Source organism: Cupressus sempervirens, chromosome 10 (genome assembly GCF_028749045.1).
Source record: "Cupressus sempervirens isolate cs-2001-9-10 chromosome 10, ASM2874904v1, whole genome shotgun sequence".
Taxonomy (NCBI): Eukaryota; Viridiplantae; Streptophyta; class Pinopsida; order Cupressales; family Cupressaceae; genus Cupressus; species Cupressus sempervirens.
In genome coordinates, this window is record NC_143127.1 from 42658676 (window position 1) to 42676178 (window position 17503).

General features: G+C 36.8%; 1 long non-coding RNA gene across 4 annotated transcripts; it reads left to right on the forward strand.

Moving 5' to 3' along the window:
• Window positions 1-417: 417 nt before the first annotated feature.
• LOC149532472 (uncharacterized) lies at window positions 418-16027 on the forward strand. Of its 4 annotated transcripts, XR_016357923.1 has the most exons (4): window positions 418-707; window positions 924-1051; window positions 15258-15318; window positions 15395-16027. It is a non-coding gene; the product is annotated as an uncharacterized LOC149532472 (long non-coding RNA). The 4 variants fall into 4 exon arrangements; XR_016357922.1 differs by having other exon boundaries at window positions 418-1051; XR_016357921.1 differs by lacking the exon at window positions 15258-15318 and having other exon boundaries at window positions 425-707.
• Window positions 16028-17503: the final 1476 nt, after the last annotated feature.

Genomic DNA, 17503 nt, shown 5'->3' on the forward strand with positions numbered 1-17503 from the left:
GGATGCCAAAGAACATGAAGAACAAAAAATGATAAGATGCAGAATTTAGCAGTCTTAAATATTCTTAGCAGTCTTAAAAAATTCTACATCTTATCATTTTTTGTTCTTCATGTTCTTTGGCATCCTGATGATGGATCATGTAGTATGATCCGAAACGTTGATGGTAAAAAATTGCACACAATCAAATCCAGAAATTATAACTCATAAATATTTTATGTTAAAATTACTGAGCTAGGACAAAAAGAAAATTAAAATGAAATCAATTTATGAAGAAAAAATAATTTCTTGAACTTTCAAAAGGTGAGGATAAAAGAGATTTGTAAAGGAAAGTTTAATATCTTTTGACAATTAATTTTTTATTGTGAAACTGAAGATTGGGCATTTTAAACCCCAAGGGAACACTGGTTTTAGGGTAAAGGTTTTTTCCTAGCTAGTCCTAGTGGATTCACTCAAAGTTCACTAGAGGGCAGAGAAGATTTGGGAATGTGTAAATAGAGGCTTCAGATTTCCTATATTAGTGGCTGCTATAGGTTTGAGTTTGAAATTAAATATATTTATTTGTTCAGTTGGGCGAAGTGTAAAACTAAGAGGTTTCAGAGACTCCAAAGAAAAGAAACGAAGCAATATCTTACTTTGTTATATCATAATCATTTTGTAAGAAGCATAGTGGAGGTAGAAATCAGGTTGCAACCATGATACAAGAAGTTGTAAGACCTACTGCCATCCCCATTTCAATCACGTTGTACATTTGCTGCCATATTCTGAATGGTTAAGAAGTCGTGACAGCAAAATTTGTGACATAATGCAGCCATTTATGAGGCTGGGAAGCATTTTTTTTTTTTACTCATGACCTAGCAAAGAGGGTTTTTGACGGGTTTAAAAGGGTTGACGTTGATTCTTGCTCCCTGTGATTGCCTTTGCAGTTTCAAAGGCACCTGCACATGAATGTGGAAGTAACCCAATGATCTAGCGGAACAGCGAGTATTGACAATGGTTCGAAGGATAGATTGATTCATTATCTCCTTGTCCTGTGGCATGGCATTCACTCTGGGTATTGCCATACTACATCACTACCTACATATCAAGTGTTTGTAGATATGTCTATTTTAGCCGTTTAACAAATGTAAGGCAATTATGGTTGTAAAAACTGTGGTTAGACTATTGCTAACAGTTTGTTAAAATGTTCATGTGTTTTCAAATCATTGGGACACTTTTTATTCATATTTGTATTGCTTGAAAGAAGTTTTTCCACTGTTCCTCAACATTAAACCCATAAATGGTTCTGTATTCTATCGACTGTAAGAACACTCCCTTACATATTTCTTTTTGAAATTTGCCCCAATAAGACCACAACAAGAGCTCAAGCAATGAGCTTGTGAATATGTGAGTTTGCTATTACAAGATTAGGTTTGCAATGAGTGAACTTATGCTGTTAAGAATTTCCTATGATTATTGCATTTATATCAACCTCTACTGTCACAAAATTTGAAGCAAAATACATGTAAAGAAATAGTATGAGGTTGCAACTGAATGACCCACTAAAATAAATTTGAATAACTTGAAAATGGATGCACTAAAAACTAGTTATAGACCTTCTGCAGCAATTGATTAGTGTGGACAGCCATCGGCATATTCCTAACTTGTTTTTTTATCACCATGAACAGTCCTCCCAGCTGAAGTGATAGGGTTGATCTGCCCCTCCCAACAATGAGAAACTCCTCTAACAGCTCAGACCCTCAAACATTCCTCGAATAGCATTGGACGCCAAACCAAGTGATTGAAAATTAAATCACAGTTTTAATACCTTGCTGTAGGTGGCTAAAAAACAGGGTGGCAAGCTTAAAAAAATCATAACCCCACAGACCATGATCATTCTTAAATGCATATTGTGAACACCTGTGGGCACCCACTAATGGTTAGGTGCCACTATATGAAGTGAAAGATGACCTATATTTATAGTGAATCAACCAAACAGCCTCACGCCATGCTACAATAACTCTTATGGCCTATGCTGATGTGTTTGGCTCCTTCAGTAAATCAAGCACTGCAAAGAAGTTAGGGAAATCACTTGCAAAGGAGGCTCTAGCGGTTAGCCTTTTCAATATTACCCATAATCATCGTTTCTTGCCTAGCAGTCTCAAATGAAGGGGCACAGCCTCCTCCTAGAAGGGTACAGCTAGGCCAAACTAACCAGCGAACTCACTTCAAAAAAATGCAGCATAAATTGCTAAACAACACTCAAAGAAACTCCAAACCTGCTATAATTTAATGATGAAAAGCTTCATTTTTTTGAAATCACGAATTCCCAAACTCCATGAAAATAGTGTAATTCTTGTGTGAAATCACTCAACCAGCTAGGATGAATCTTTCACCATTGAAACAAGTGATTACTAATGAGGTTTTTTGTCCTCATTTAACTCTTGGAAGAATTTTCTTCATTCACTCCAATAACATTTTGGCATGTGTGCAACACTAAATGATGCAAATGAGTACCAAATCCCCCTTATAAAAAAAAGAGCAATATGAGTTAAAATGTTATTCATTTCCATTCAAATGTCTTTACAATTATAAAACAACTTATGTCCAAGTCCCTTTTTCCCCTAGGCATCCAACTTGGGTGGGATGTAACATCACTTTATTAAAATCAAAACACTGAAGTAAATAATATAATGTTACTTTATATCTTGTTTAATAATTAAAATAATCCCCCTGATCATATTGCAGAAAGGAAATCTGATTCTAATCATGCCAAGGAAATATTAATGTTGAAGAGCAATATCAGACACTAAATTGGGGAATTGTTTAAAATAGCTGTGTCCTCCAAAAACCATGAAGAACCACCCAAAATGCCAAAAAATGCTGCAAAGCGTGTCGCCAATAACAACAACAGCAACTGATCACCACACCTCTATTGAAAGCCATAAAAACTGATATTGAGCTCTCCAAGAAAGCTAGAGATCCCTTAACCACTACCAACTAGCCTATAGAAACCCATGAATAGGCTAATGGGAAACAATAGCTGACTAGGTCTGAGAAGGAGACCATACATCAACTACTTGATAAAACACTTACAAGTTTAAAAAGTCTAGATCTGATGAAAATTGATAGGTAAGCATATTAAAGTGGTATTACAGCCACAATCCTACTAGTTTTTGGGGTAGTTGAACAAGTTCATGCATCATGGTGAATAGACAAATAGGTATTATCCAAGAATAACTTGTAATCCTCAAAGAAACTCATAAGGAGTTCCTATTGCAGATTTTCCAGTCGAGAAACAGGTGGAAGAATGAATCATGTCTGAGAGAAGATATTCTCACAAAGACAATAACATGCAACAGATTTTGAAAGACTTGTTATAAGGTGGCAGTAGTTGACTCAATTGTTAACTCAAATGATGCAAATTATGGAAATGAACAGGGATGACTAGGTCAACAATGGTAATCATGGGGAAGTAGTAAAACTGGAAATATTGAAACAACATACCCAACACTAGAGTAGCTAATGGAATAGTATTGAGACCTCTAATGCCCACATTTATAGATGAAAAATAAGTTGGTAATGACACACCATAATGATGGTGAACTTTTGTGAATTATTTGCACAAATATTGAACTTTTGGGGGATGAGTGTCATGATTCCATGTAATTATCGATCTAGGATAGTGAAGTTAGACACTGGGTGGGGGAAGAAGCTGTTCATTTGGTTGCGCTTGGGCAGTAGGGCACTAATGAATTAATTGGTAGGCTTCGATAGTATTTTTTTGAAACCCGATAAGCCCTACCATATATAGGCATCCAACCGTGGCCCATTATACTGTGCTTGCTTGCCTGATTTTACCAACCCAAGATGAGAAGCAGATGCATGATGAGAAAAAGAGGCCAACATTAGAATTTGCAATTTAAAGTAGAAATATTTTACATACCTACTTTTGATGGTTCCAGAAAATGTACTGCACATGCATGGGTGTAAAAAATTGATCCCTACTTCCAACTCAATCCTCTAATTGAAAATGAGAAAATTTGAGCTGCCTTTCATTTGGATGGAGAGATTCACAGGCAGTGGTATATAGAATGTTAAACTTTGGGACATGATCTCATTAATTCATGTGCTGATTTTATGTAGAGGTTGATTATTGATTGATAAAAAGGATCCAGAGCTGCAATTTAGAGAGTTGGTGGACTGAAGTAGAATGGCTCAGTTGATAGGAATGTATTCAAGTTTTGAAGACTTCCAATGATGGTTTTTGAGGTATCTAAGATTAGATGCTTTTTATTTTTCCTAGAAGGCTGATTGAACCATTTCAAGGGTGGGTAAAAAGCTGGAAAGCCAGGTTCGGACCCTAGAGCTTGGGTCCAGGTCCGTATTCAAGCCCAAGTCTACTATGGGTCTGGGAGGACCCGCAGCCCATGGGGCCAAAAAAGTGAACTTAAAAACATTAAACAATCAATTTCTTAATATTTTTTATATTTTTTCCTAAGGGCCCATTTGGTTGCTGGAATACAACCGGAATAGGAATAGGAAATTAGAATATGATTTGTATTCTTTGTTTGGTGCGTGGAATAGGAATAGGGAATAGGAATACGTATTCTCATTTTAGCCCCAAAATGAGCTTTTGTCCATTCCAAAAAATACCTGTAATTGGAATTGCTATTCTTGCATTCATTTTCGCTTTCTCAAATTTGATTAAATTTTCAAATCCGCTTTGACCTGGGGTGAGCGCAGGAACTTTGTTTTCAATATTTTCAAATATTTCAGCGATTTTCCAATGGCACTGATTGCATCTTCAGAAATATTTTCAAACGGCGCCGATTGCAAGTTAACCCTATTCCAATTTAAGCTTGCATAACCAAACAAGGGATAAACAAGATTGGATTGCATTTTTCCATTCCTATTATTCATTTTCCATTCTCATTCAAATTTTCTATTCTAATTCTCAATTCCTACGCTTGCAACCAAACGGGCCCTAAGTTACCGGTTCGGATGCAAATTCCAGAAGCAGATATGGGATGCAAGATTTTTTTTTTTTTGGATGTGGATGTAGGAGGAAACATCTATATATTTATATATATAATATATGCAAAGAAATGCAAGAAATATACAAAAACAAATCATTTGATAGTATGACTATAATAGTTCACCCTTCATCAAAATTTGAGATATTTCAAAAATCATATGATTTATCAATATGTGCTTGTCCAACATCAGAGTTTAATCGTAGACAATAAATACAAATAGGTCATGTTCAAGATTTCAACAAAAGAAAAACTTAGTTAATGATTGAAGATTCAATCAACTAATATGCATCAAATTCTGAAAAATAAGGATTTGCAAGAAAATCCACATTCTCATCATCATCTCCAACTACTGAAAAGATCATTTGAACCAAACATGGTTCCAGATATGCTAGATGCACCATGTGCCACGCTATCATCATCACCATCTTTGACTGTAGTAAGCTCATGAAGTGTTGCATCCAAATCTGCACACTGAGGGGCTACATCCCAAAGCTTTGTTGCCCCTTGTAATGATCATTCTTACGTGAAAAAAGACGCAAGTTGGTGTGGACAAAGACCAAGTCCTCAACTTTCTTGGAGACCAACTGGTTGTGCTTCATTGAATGGATAAAGGAGTATGTACTCCAATTCCTTTCAGCAGCAGAAGAACTAGCAACCTAGATAGTTGTCACAAAACATACCAATGAAAAGAAAATTAATTTTAAAGAATTTGTGAAACACTAAATTCTAGAATGCAAGTGTAAACATAACTATTAAAATTTCAAAACAAAACAAAATTAAAATCTTACTTGAGATAGGACCTTGATTGCAAGAGGTTGAAGATGCGTGAAAGGTTGACCATACATGTATCACCATGTGATATCATCCATTCTATTTTGGTCCTTTAGTGCAAATGGAGAATGCTTTAACCCGAAGAAAACAGCCCAAATTCTTCCTTCACTTTTCATGCATTTCTTCCAATGGGAAGAATCTTGTAAGAGCTTTGTGGCACCCCTTAGCAACCTCCTCATCTGCAAATGGTGCAACTCTACCCAGCATACTAAGTGCTTCCTCACTATAGTACCTAGGAGATAAGGCATATGCAAGGAGGTGCAATGGGGTAGTCATCATATTCCAGTGATGGTGGATGATTGCTTCCACTTGATTGCATAAAGTCTCACTTTGTGTAGGGTCACTCTCATGTGCTTGTACAGAATGTTTTACCGTCTCAACCATGGTGTCCATGCCATCATACACATCCCCCAAGAAAGGTGTATCTATATTAGAAAAGCAGAGCATAGTCATGATGGGCTCAGTTAAATCCAATACATATGCCACACGAGCCCACCAACTTTCACTCAAGATCAAATCTTGATCCTGACCTCTTTCTGAATATGAGGCCTTCCATATGCCCCATTGATTGCAAATTACCATTTGGCTCAATGCATCTTTTACCTTGAGTAGTCGTCTCATAACAATTGTATGAGATGCAAAATGGGTCTTAGCAACCTATGCAAGTTAACAATATGTCAATTGACAATAAAATTACAAATTTTAATTTTTAATCAAATTACAAATCCATGAAACTTAGTATTTTTAAAAAATTAACTTACCTTCTGTTGTGAGGTTTTCACACCATCGCCCCAAAATTTTAGGGACCCTCTTTTTTCGGTTGCCTTAGCAACTTTTTGGTCCAGAGGTTTCAAATTTGAAAATTTCACACCTTAGACGCCTTCAGGCCAAGATGGATTAAATCTGCTGTGATTTGTCCTTTTTCATCCGGTGCTAACTTGATTTTCTGGAACATGTAATTTTATCCTTAGGCCAAACAAATTTCAAAAGCAACATTTTTTCGATGGCTAAAACGAATACTTGGCAGGATAAAATTTCAAATTTTTGGACTTAGACGGATTTTGGAAATTGGATATAATTGTATAGACTTGAGCATTTTCAAAATGATTTTTTTTATAGATTTAGTTGTTTTGGAAATCTTGAATTTTTTGGTGAAAAAAGAAATTTTGTGATAGTGAAATTGAAAATGGAAAAATCAATTTTAAGTGCCAAGACAAGGATTAATTCGGTTAGAAAATTGAAATGGTTTGCAAAATTAAAACTGGAAAAAATTGCAAAATTGCATTTATTTTGGTTGAAATATTGCCTAGAAGATTTTTAAATGTCAAAAGAAATTGGTAAAATTGGAATTGAAAATTGATTTTAGCATCTCCTAGGCTTTCCTTATTTTATTTTGCAAATTTTGATCAAAACTAGCAATTAAACGGGCTGATTTCACTATAGGCTAGGTAATTTTAATGATGCATTTAAATCTGGGCCATTAATGATGACACTAACTTAATTTTGTTCTCCTCCAGGGCAAGTCAGCTAGCTTGGAGGGTTAGTGAAATGTTGGTATAAGAGAGGCTCCCCCCTTTTTCATTTCTCATTCCATCTTCCTCCTCAAGTGTTTGGGCGATTTTTCTTCTAAGGCAGATTTTTCTCCTTGCTTGGCAACTTTTCCTTCTTCCAATTTGGGCGATTTTTGGAGTGGACCTAAAATTTCTACCCTAGGCGATTTTTTGAGTAGATCTGAAATTTTCTCTTGCATGGGCGATTTTGTGGAGGTCTGATTTTTCTCTATAAGGGCTGCGAATTTCTGCCCTAGATTTGGGCAATTTTGTTTGGTGAAGGAAATACATGATCCAAGGTCTAATTTTTGGCAAATGTGGGGGCAATTTCAAGAAGGCAAAATTCTGATTTTTGCTAGGGCATCATTATCTGCAAGGAAGGTTGAAATTCCTAAAATCTGATCCGAACTAAAAGAGGGTTTGGTTATTGGTAAAGACAAAATTAAGGTAAAATTCAATTCATTTAGAGCTGAAGATTGTTAAAGGCGGATTCTATTCCTTATTCTTGCTTGGTTTCGTTTCCCTTATTCTTCTTGCATTCATCATCCACCACTTCATCATTCCATTTATAGGTTGAAATTTGGAGATTGATAAGTGTAGATTTCATGATAGGACACTTGGTGAGGCAAAAATAAGCTAGACCACCCTAGGTTGAAGTTGGGAGATATAAGTGTAGTCCACCCTAAGGTAACAAAGAGGCAAGAATAAGTGATAGTCCCACCCCTAGGTTAAAGGTTGGAGATTGATAAGTGTAGAGATAAGACTTGGCAAGGCAGAAATAAGCTAGATTCCATCAATAGAAAGAAGGTTGGAGATTAATAAGTGTAGTCCATATCATTTAGAACGAAGGGGCAGAAATAAGTGTTTAGGATGGTAGATGTTAGTGTAAGCAAGAACCCAAAGGGAACGAATACCAAAAAAGACAAGGAAGACATGATGCCTAAGACCACCTTCTTCTCAAAAGTGAAGCGAATAAGTGATAACAATATTGGTACAGTAGACAGATTGAAGGAAGAACAATCCCCCATGGCAAAGAAGATCTACAAGAGCAGAATTGTACACGTGGCGGCTTTCCCTCCTACCTTGCCTTGTCCAGAATTGGTAATGGAGTGTGCATCCTAGTTTGATTTGGTTAGAAAGTCGATCATTTTTTATGAAGGGAAGAGAGCGTTAGCCAACATTGGAGGACAAGTAGTCGAAGAAGCATTTAATATTCCATAGTACAAAGGCATGACAGTGGTAATGATGGATCAAGTGGCTAAGTTATTTCAAGATAAAAAAGAGGTTCATTCATCTAAAGCAAAATTGGTTACACGAAGGCAAGAAGGGAGTCACTAGATCGTCAAGACTCACCAAGTTAGATTTCAAATTGGAGTACGGTGATCTTATTGTCCTTCTCAGCCGAATCATGGGCTTAGCTCGAGGTATGCAATTCGAAAATTGGATGTACTTCTTTGTTGATGAAATTGAAAATGGAAAGAGAAAATTTGATTGGGCTAGAATTATAAGTGAAAATCTAGAGTTGCAACTTAGGACAGTGCAAAATCAAAAGCAATTCTATATGGGATCCGATCTTTTTTATCTGATTGTGAGACTATATGAAAATCCTAGACTTAAGGCCTTAGGAGTGATCGGCAATGGGTCAGGGCAATGTTTGGTGCATGAGTGCTATCCACAACTTCATTTGCACAACACCAAAGATTATAAAATGTTTTATGACGCCTTTTCCATGAAGACGGTAAGGATATTGCAAGGGACACCTTGCTAAGAGGCTCTCAATGAAAGCGAAAGTAAAAGTTAAGAAGTACGGGAGTTGGTTCATCCAATTTCCTCAATTTACATATATTAGAGTAGCAAGAAGTATAGTTTGTCCCAAGAGACTTCCGAGGTACCCACCCGACAAGGTAGTTTTGATAGAGTTGGCTAGGCAACTTGAGCATTATAACAAAATGATGAAACTTAAAGGTGAGAGGGATTACCTTCTCATTTGGAATAGGCAACAATACTTGCCCCAATCCTGTTGCCTTTATAGCTGCGAAGGAGTTAGAGCAATATCATCTAGGATGGTATAGAGCAAGGCAAGGATTCAATTCTAATGGTCTTATCAAGGCATCTCACGAAAATACATTCAAATATGTTTGTACTATAGAAGATTTCTAGGCCAATGCACAGGATGACTTTCATGTGAGAAAGCTAGCTTTCTCAAGGTTGTTAGTGAGCATGATGAGGGCAATCAGATGGAGAGGCCTTGATATTCCTTATCAACTAGAAGATGATGAGAATGTCCTAAGATGAGATTATGATACAATGGATGGAACAGAGTTGAATCCAGTGGATTGGGATGATCACCAGGATCCTTCCTTGGAGGCAGTTACAAGGATAGTTAAATTGCACACCGAGTCATGGTACAATGGGAAGTTAAGGCAATTACAAAGTCAGAAGGTATGCCTTATGAGAAGATGAAATCGGAGGAAGAAGGTTTGGCAGAGTTAGTCGGACAGAAAGGTGAAGGTAGTAGCCAGCAACAAAGAGTAGTTAAGAGCAAGAAGCAAAGTTTGGAGGTTGAGAAAAGTAAAGAACATCAGGAACCTCTAGCAAAGAAACAAAATGCAGCACCGTCAAGGGAGAGTATAATTGAGGCTAGAAGCCAAGAAGTTAATACAAGTGAACAAGGGGCCGTGGTAGAGGTGAGCTTTGATTCAGAATCAAGTGGTTATAGTGACAGTACTGAATACTCTCCTCTCTCGGAGAACCAACATGGAGATGATGTGACAGTCACTAGCGAAGAAGATAGGTGAATTGATATTGAGGAAATAAGCCAGGTGCCCGAGGCCATTGGCAATGCTTTGCTAATTAAAATGAATTCAAATTTGGGGAGATGCACTGCACCACTATGGTTAAGGCAAATGCTTATGCCAAGAGGTGAGGTAGTGACTGCCCGAACAGTTGAAGATATCCAAGGGTTAGTGGAAAAGGGTGATAGCAAGAACCAGAGACAAATTGCAAAAACGGTGGCAAAGGTAATCAAGAGCGACAATGATGGTCACCGAAGAGTTTAGATTTCTATACCAAAGGTTAGCAAGGCAGTGGATGAGATTGTAGCTCGGGAATATGAGATAGTTGAGCATAACTTGGGAAGAATCACAGATGACATGGAATGTGAGGAGATCCAGGAGGGCATGGTTTCAATTAGAGAAAGGTTGAGGAAGGCGAATGAGAGGATTGTAAAGTTGGAGGCCTAAAATAGGTATTGGAGAGATTGCCAGCCTATCTAACAGTTGCACCATGCAGCCCTTCCTCAAGACAGCGGAAGCAACACAGAAGAGATATCGGCTTAGCTGCACGAAGTCAGGGATTGGATCCATGATACAATCCAAGATGGGCAAAATTTCTTGCCTTACTTTTTCTCGACATTTATGTCATTGGAGGCTATTAGAGACAAATTTAGAGCATTTGAAGGTGAGTGGAAGGATTTCCTTCTAGTCAAGAACTTAGCCATTCCCAAGCTACAGGCATTCATTGAGCTACCAGAGAAATATTTGGAAAGAGCCAAGTTGGTAGATGAAGGAGGATTGAGTACGGTGGAGTCTTGGTATTTTTCCTTGACCATCAGATTGAGAATACTTGAAGAAATACAGAATGAGATTGCACAGCACAGCCCAAGCATTGACACTTCCATTTCAACCATGATAAGCGATGTTGGGGTTGCGCTTGATTTTGAAGATATCAAAGAAGAGAGCGTCAACGAGACAGAGTTTGGATCGAGATTAGATGAGTTGGGGAAGGTTGCCATCAAGAAGAAACATTTGGGCACCCTTGCCTCCCTCAATGCCTTTATCGGATATGCGAAAGAATATGAGAAGGATCATGAGAAAACACTGCAAGTAGTGAGCAATGTGATGAATTCAGCTAAGCTCAAGATGAAACATACACTTTGCCCTCTCATGAAGGAAGTCAACGACCAGCTAGCCAAGTTCATTGTTGTGGCTAAAAGGATGAAAGAAAATGGTAGAACTATATTAGAAGATCATTTGATGTAAGCCCAAGTGGCAATTTCTCCTTTCTTTTGGGTAGGATAGGTGTCTGATTCTGATTGGCTACCATTTTGGTGCCTTCTCGTTGGTTGCCACTTTTCTTTTTTTTTCATTAGTCGATTGATGAGGTGGCACCTTCTCATTGGCCGATGGAGTGGGAACCCTAATTAGGGTTTCTAGGATCCAATCTGGATAGTTGATTTTGCCTCTTGATCTCTATCGTTGGTTGTAATTTTGGCCTCTATATAAGGCCATTTGCTCTCATTTGTAAAGGGGTTGAAGAAAATTGTTGCTTAAGATAATACCAAAATCGCTCTCTTTATCATTGTTGTGACTTGCATGGTGATTAAGAACATTGGGTGTTATTGCATGGTTTCTACTTCCACTAGTTAGATTTCATTGAAGTTGTTAAAGTAGATTTCATTTCAAGAAGTTGTTAAGTAAGAGTAAGAGTAGATGGATAGTTGCATGGTGATATTAGTGGATGTTTGATAGGGATCTATAAACTCGGCCACTAGCATCCTAGCGGCTGGTTAGGAAGCCTTGCGTGGTAAACTAGTCATTTTCCCTTGAATCATTGCATCTATGGAGGTAGAGCCACTGGTTAGCTTTCATCAGATTCAATCCCTGTCCATTTGCTAATCTTTCCATTCATAAGAGTAGGAGTAGAGCAACAGATAGTTTAGTAGTTGGAGTTTAATCGAGAGAGAAGTTAGGAAAAGCATCATTGGTAGACACACCCCCATCATCACCACCATCAACATTATCTGGCACTTGTCTATTTTACAAACCCATCATCATCACCATCATCCCAAGATCCAAGTCATCCTTGAATGAACAATGAAAGGCCGCCAACGTGATTACCAGCAAATCACATCGATAACTGAGTTAGTATCCACAGGTGTAAGAAACATTGGAGTTTATCTCATGTCTCCATGAGTATTAACTTTTCAAGAGAGGAAGTGAATTTTTGATATTCCATATCAAGTATTCAATTGCTATATGTTATGTAGTGGTACAAAACTAAAATCAACACTTTTAGCAACTCCAATTTGGAGTATGTTCTAAAAATGGATTGTGACATGTGGTGCTTTGTCACAAACATTTGTATCTCCTCTCTCTTGGTATATTTTCTTCACCTAATCTATTTTGGTGCCAATCTTCTGCACGATCAAGTTAAGGGAGTGAATGGTGCATGGGGTCCACAAAATATGGTCATATCGACTCTCAACCAAAGCACCCACACCCCTACAATTATTGGCATTGTCTGTGACCACTTGTACCACATTCTCACTACCCACCATCTCAATGGGCTCGATGAGAATTCTAGAAATGAATTCAGAATCCTTCACTTGCCCCTCACAATCAACAACCTTCAAAAAAATTGCCCCTTTGGGAGAAATTGCAATCACATTAATCAGTGACTAGTTTCTTGTATCCTTCCAACCATCTGACACAATAGTTAGACCTGAAAGTTTCTAAAATTTTTTTGATTGGTTGAAGGTTTTTCTCTATATGTGTCTTCTCTTGTTGCAATAGAGTTGTATGCACCTTTTCATACCTTGGGCTTGTGTAGTTAGCTGGTGATTCTTTGATTGTTTCCACCATTTCCTTCCAATATGGTGATCTCACCAAGTTGAAAGGAAGTCCATTTGCATAGAGGCAACGTGCAATAGCTTCATCAACACGGTCTCTTGCCTCCATTTTAAATACGGTGTGCAATGGGCTTCTTTTGCGAGTTGAAATTCCCACTTCTTCCTCATCCTCTCCTAGCACAGGTACTTGCAAGAATGGGTGTTGGGATGATACAATTGGTTCAGTGAGTGCATGCATCTTGCTCTTTGAGGATGGACCTTGATAGTAGCTTTTTTTTAATCTATTGACCAATGCATCAGCAGCTTCTTGTTCTCTCACAAATGAAAGTATTTCTGTACTAGTCATCCCATTACCATTTTTGCCTTTGCACATTTCAAATCCTTTGCCAGCAGGGCCCATAAAATGAAGCTTCACCTGGGAATTTGAGCTATTGAAAGGTTTTCCTTTGTTGCTTTGACAATAATTGCACTTCCAATAGTATGAGCCACCTCTTGCAAACTGTGATATCCGTGTTGTATGTCTCCAAAAAGGAGGACCTATATCAGTTTTTAAATTATCAGTCCCTTGCCCTCCTTGGTGCCCCATTGAACTTTGACTAGCACTACAACTGGCCTCCATTTTTGCCTAGTTTTTTGCACCATATTCTATAAGAAAATAAATAAATTTAAATTAGGTCCTAACAACTATGAACATCATGCATACAAGTGGAAAGAAGTGAAAAAAACTACTAAAATAGAACCCAAACTTGCTTCTTTATATCTTTTTTTAAAAATAATTGAAAAAGAACTTGAAAAAATTCATCAAAAACTCAAAAAAAAATCATCAAAATACTCAAGAATGGGATTGATCACTTACCTTGAATGATTTAAACTCTTTTGAGAAAGCTATCTCTTGCCCTTCAAAAATGTTGAACTTGGCTTCACAATGGCAATGCAAACTAGAGAGTAAATGAGAAGTGGCTATAGGTGCAAACAAAGTTCCAAAATGAGTTGTGAATGCTTCAAAATTCACCTTTAGGGTCATTTTAAGGTTTCATAAGAAAAATAATTTTAAAAAATCAATTTAGGCACATGCATAATGGGGAACTTAAGTTGTTTTTGGGTTTTTCTTTATGTTATTGCCCACAAGGCTTGCAGGTGTTGCTTGATACTTCTGGAAACCCTGTGGAAGCTAGCCGGAAGCCAACAACAAACTTTTAGATGTGCGTGGAAGCCAGTCTCTGGCTTCCACGTGCATTCGAAAGTCTGTGGTCTCCGGGTTCCATGCACATCCGGAAGCCTTTGGCTGGCTTCCAGCTAGCTTCTACAGGGCTTCCAGAAGTACCACCTATCCATCCGCTTTGGATGTAGAAACCTGCCCTGTTCAAGATGAATTGGTATCCTAGATTTTTTCTAATATATTCATACTATGAAATGGCTTGGTAAGTTAGCTTTACAATTATGCACGTTTCTCTTTTTTTTTTTTTTGTATATATATATATATACTCACGAAGCCAAATGGGAATTTTATTTTTTGCCCGAATCCATGAATCCGAACCCGAATTGGCAACTTAGGTAAAAGGCTAAAAGCATTTGATCTACCCACATTATAAGATGCTATAAGTTGTAGTTTTCTCAATTAAAAACAAATTTTAGCAAATTTAAATTCACTAAGCCCTTTGACATACTGGCAACAATTCGTAATCAATTTTCTGACTATAATCACAATAAATTTGAGCATTTTGCAATGTTTACGTTGATACTGTAAAAGACACAAAAAAGTGAGACTCTGCATATACCAAAAAACTCCTCAGTTTCTGCATGGGTCTAGTCTAGTATAAATAGACGGAGGTTCATTTGGTGAGGTTAATGACCATAGACAAGAGACAGGAACCTGTTAGTTCATCTTCATCTGTACTGGTTAAAGTCTTGAAACCACAGCTGTTCAAAGTGGAGAGTAAGGATTATATGGGCCTGTAGCATACCTCATTTATAGCTGGGACATAGGATCAAGCCAATCTTTCTATTTTGTCATTACTTACAAATAAAATAAGGTCTTAAGCCAAGCCAAGGTTGGTATTTAACCAGTTTTCTATATGAAAATTCATTTTTGGTGCTTTTCTTGCTGAAGATTTTCAGCCAATTTTGGAAAATTTATTTTGGTAAAATGTTTCCATTTATTTGCCATCAAATTTGACCTAACATATTTGTGGTCACTGCTTGAGCTAATTTCATTATTTTGGGATGGACCAGGTGATTTTTAATGTCACTTATTTTGATTCTGTGCACGAGACTAAAAATTCAATGATCTTAGGTGAGTATCTTCAACTTGGGGATTTATCTTGGAGTGGTCAAGCTCACCATGTGATTGATTTTTATTTTTTTGGCAGTTTGGGTTGATGCAGACACGTGGTTTGAGAGACAACAGCAGGAAGAGGAAATGCAACGGCTACAGGCTGAACAACAGGCCATTGCTCGTAAAGCTGAGGAAGAAGAGAGGAAAAAGTTGACCCAAGAACGTGAAGGAGAAGTTGAAGAACCAGAAGAAAATAATGATCCAATGGCAAAGGCAGAATCCGAGGCCCTTGCAAATCCTGATTCCTCAAGATAGAGCTGCAATTGACTTTGAACTTAAAAGTTATTTACTTGTGCAAAGGCCATGTTGATCAGGTACCATGAGCTGTATTTTTTTTTTCGAATTACTGCAAGCAGGGAGAATCTTAAGAGTTTGATAATGAGCAGGGTCTTATCTTTGTAACCAATACGATCAGCATATGTTGAGAGCATGCCAAAGAATTGTAATATCTGTACAGTGGCACTAGCTGCTAGCATCTCGAGTTTTGAAATATTTTCTTCCATATTTTCCAATTCCTAAGGGTGATTTTGTTGGGTACAAACATTATTTTACAGTTATATTTAAATTAAGGATCTGGGCCTTTTCAAAACCGATTTTTATCTGTATCAAAAACATAAAGCATTGTCATAAGTCTGATTGAATGAATGAAAATATCTTTTATGACCAAGGTTGCTTAAGGTAGCATTTTTGCTGCCTTCAGAACCCCGGAGGATTCTTTTTAAGGGCTCTGTGATGAAATGCAAGTTGGAACTACTGATCTGTTACCATCCCTTGTATGTCACATCAAGGATTCCTAGGGTTGATATTTAATCAGCTGCATATTCTATTTAATAATGAAACTTTTGTAGGATATACGAATGTATATTGACATAGGTACAAATCATAGGATACAAATCAGAGGAAGTCTGGGATTCATAATTTTCACAATTCTTCCTTCCTCGTTTTTAAATTATGTTATTGATACTGATACAATTAAGTCAATAATGGCTAGCTTTCAATGCAAACAAAGAGATAAATGATTCTTTACATTTTGGGGGCTCGAGATTAACTTATGGTGTAATCCATCAATAAATATTTTATTAGAGTTCTTACTCTTGCGATTGGAAATCCTTTTTGAACTAATGGCTTGGAGAAGCCTTTTACTATTTCAATATTTTCTGGAGAAAATAGTTTGGAGCCTGTTTTTCTTCTATGAGAAATAAGCATTTTCAAATTATGGGTTTGAACTTTGTGCATAGGTAAAATATTCTTTATTCAGATATTTCACACAACATAGAAAATTTTCAAAATCATAATAATAAGATTGTTATCATTGGCAGTGGCAGCAGATGACCATTTGAAACAGCCGAGAAAACTGTATTAATCAACGCATTCATTCAACACAGGAACTCATAAATAACATTTCTCAAATTTGTTAAGGACATGGGCAACCAACATAAAGGGTCCATTTCCACTTAGTGAATCATGGAGAAAAGAGCATCTTTTGAGTTGCTACATTCAAATTTGCGCGGCTTATAAAAACCTTAAAGATAACAAGTAGTATTTTATTAGTTTAATTAATGGTTTTAGCACAACAGAACACAACAAAAATCTTTCTACAATAAAATTCAGAAGCATTTGGTATTTTTCAGAAATCTGAAGTCTAAATAGAGAAGAGATATAATTGTTTCGTGAAAGTATAAAGAAAAAGTAGAGAAGAAGAATTATATTAAATAAATGTTTTAATTACTATAATAGGGATGAAAAGTTGGAAACAAAATGACATTCATAATGGGATATAAACCACAACAAAATGGTCATGTGAGAACTTCAAAATAGTTTTTAGGATGAATTTGCTTTTTTATTAAGTCGATAGGCTAAAAAATAATATTTTTACTGGGAAAGTTGTCAGTCTCAATTAGAATTAATTTTTTTCCTGTTATTTGAGACTTTTTTGATATCTTCTTTTTGAGTTGTTATTCCTATCTTGTAGCAGCCTGAAATTGCCCCTTAATGCTTGTTAAGATATCTTTTGCACAATTTGAAACATTGCTATTTCTTGCAATTTCTCACAGAACCCACTTCTTTGATTTTTCCATTGTCAATCTATTTTTATCTATCAGATTTTCATTAGCTTTTCCTTTCAATTGTATTTTTTTCCTTT